The following is a 2,682-nucleotide window of genomic DNA, read 5'->3' as shown; positions in this document are numbered from 1 at the left end:
TATATATATATATATATATATATATATATATATATGTATGTATGTATGTATGTATGTATGTATGTATGTATGTATGTAGCCCTCCTTCCTTGGAACCTCTCGATTTTGAGAAAAATGTTACTTGGTTAATATTTAACGACGTTCGTGACGTCTTAGGCCGAAGACAGATACACAAATGCGGCTGTAGGTCTGACAAGGCTCATAGTTTGTTGAAATAGGAGCGTGCGCCTTTTTACGTTTCTTTTGTCTTGCCATGAGGCGCAGCTTACGCAAGTTAGTTACGGAAGTTGTTTGCCTGCCTTGCAGTATATATTGTACCACCTAGTCCAGTCAGTTCTGTGAGTTGTGTGTTATCGATGGCAATGCATGGCCGTAGTTGGGTATTGTTAGGTGCAGGATGAAGGAGAGAACCTTCGTTTTACTGAGGCTGATTGTCAAGCCAAATAATCTGGATGCAGCGTAGAATGTGTTAACTATATTTTGAAGACGGTTTTCTTGGCATGCCTTGAATGCAAAGTAGTCTGTAAAGTAGTCTGCAAAGAGCGCTATGATAAGTTTCCGAAGGGGGTGTTTGTGTGTACCACAAGGTAAAGACGCAGATTGAAAAGTAATCCATCCAGACGCTATTTGATGTAAATATCCAGATTTAAATCTTTGAAAGCGTTTAGCAGAACTTGGGTGAATTAGGGATTAAAAAGTTGATGATGTCGAACCTCTCATCAGGTTCATCAGCTGAGATCATATCTCCAGTCACATATATATGATGGTATAAATTGTATGCATTTTAATGTGGTTCTACTTACTGGTTGTAGATATTACGTATGTAATTGTGACTTAGAAAATACAATTAGGTATGTGCGTTCTCTTGTTTTGCGCATTTATAACCATGTATAATATGTACTCGGATAAAGAATATATATATATTTTTTTTAAAAGTTATAGAATCTTTCATCAGGATGTTACTAACCTTTTTGAAAGAAGTTTTTTTCCTAGAGCGTGTGAGCGCTTTCGATCCTTTTCAAACACACGTGCTAATGGTTAATATATGAAAGAGGAAGTTCACACATCATATATACTATCGATTATCAATTTTTTTCCACAATCTGAGTATGCCATAAGGTCTCCAGACATGAGATCTACTTACGTGTCAAGTTTCATCAAAATCGATAAAACGATGTAGGAGGAGTTAGCTAGCAACTCCACAAACACATCCACACACACACACACACACACACACACACACACACACACACACACACACACACACACACACACACACACACACACACACACACACAAATGTATATGTATGTATGTACATCTCTGAGCGAGAGAAATACAGTAACAGTACCGAATTGTAATGTTTATATGCCAACATAACGTGGTAGTCCTATAAAGGACGATGTTACTGTCGTTTTAGCCCCAGGAAAACATCTTTTCCAGCTGGCTATCGACACACAGTCTGTGTCCGGATATAGCATTTGCGAGGGAAGTCATCGCTCTCATCTCTAACCTTATGCGATACTCACAGACTTAAGTTTCTGGATATTATCTGTCCTCAGTGTGAATCAACCACCAGCTAGTGACGAAAGCTATATGCACTCGCTAATACTATATATTCGTTATGGTGGCATATAAACATTACTATTCGGTACTGTTATTGTATTTCCCTTGCTCAAGGATATAAAAACGTGTTGTTTATCTCGATACAAGATCAGTGACTGTGTCGCTTAAAATATATAAAGAATTTGCGAGTGGAGATAGCTTTCCTATATAATAATAATAATAATAATAATAATAATAATAATAATAATAATAATAATAATAATAATAATAATAATAATAATAATAATAATAATAACTGCAATAACAACAATAATGGTCCTTTTTACTATGGACATAAGGCCTGAAATTTTGGGGGAGAAGGCCAAACGATTGCATCAACCTCTGTGCTCAACTGGTACTTATTTCATCCACCCTAGTAGTCAACTAGTGCTTATTTCATTGACTCCGAAATGATGAAAGGCAAAGTTGACCACGACAGAATTTCAGTACAGAACGAAAAGACGGATGAAATGCCACTAAGCATTTTGTCCGGCGTGCTAATGATTCTGCCAGCTCAAAGTCTTAATAACAATTATAATAATTATTATTATTCTAAGTCTGGCTCTTAAGGAGTTTCCTTCCCAACCATATGATACCTTAGGTAAGTGTCTTCTACAATAAAAGCCCCGGGTTTACCAAAGCCTTGCGAGTGGTATTGGTGGACGGAAACGGAAGAAAGCCCGTCGTTTATATGCGTGTGTGTGTGTGTAAACATACATACATATGGCTGTGGTTGTGTGGTAAGTAGTTTGCTTACCAACCACAAGGGTCCGGGTTCAGTCCCACTCCGTGACACCTCGGGCAACTGCCTTCTACTGTATGGATTTGGTAGACGGAAACTGAAAGAAGCCCATCATATTATATATATATATGTGTGTGTGTGTGTGTGTGTGTGTGAGAGTGTATGTTTATATATATACATATGTATACACACACACACACACACACACATATATATATATATATATATATAGAGAGAGAGAGAGAGAGAGAGAAAGCGAGAAAGAGAGAGAGAAAGAGAGGGAGATGTAGATAGATAGGCGGATAGATAAGTAGATAGATAGAAAGATATATATA

This window comes from Octopus bimaculoides, chromosome 3 (assembly GCF_001194135.2).
Source record: "Octopus bimaculoides isolate UCB-OBI-ISO-001 chromosome 3, ASM119413v2, whole genome shotgun sequence".
Classification (NCBI taxonomy): Eukaryota; Metazoa; Mollusca; class Cephalopoda; order Octopoda; family Octopodidae; genus Octopus; species Octopus bimaculoides.
Note: the sequence above shows the minus strand (reverse complement) of the source record.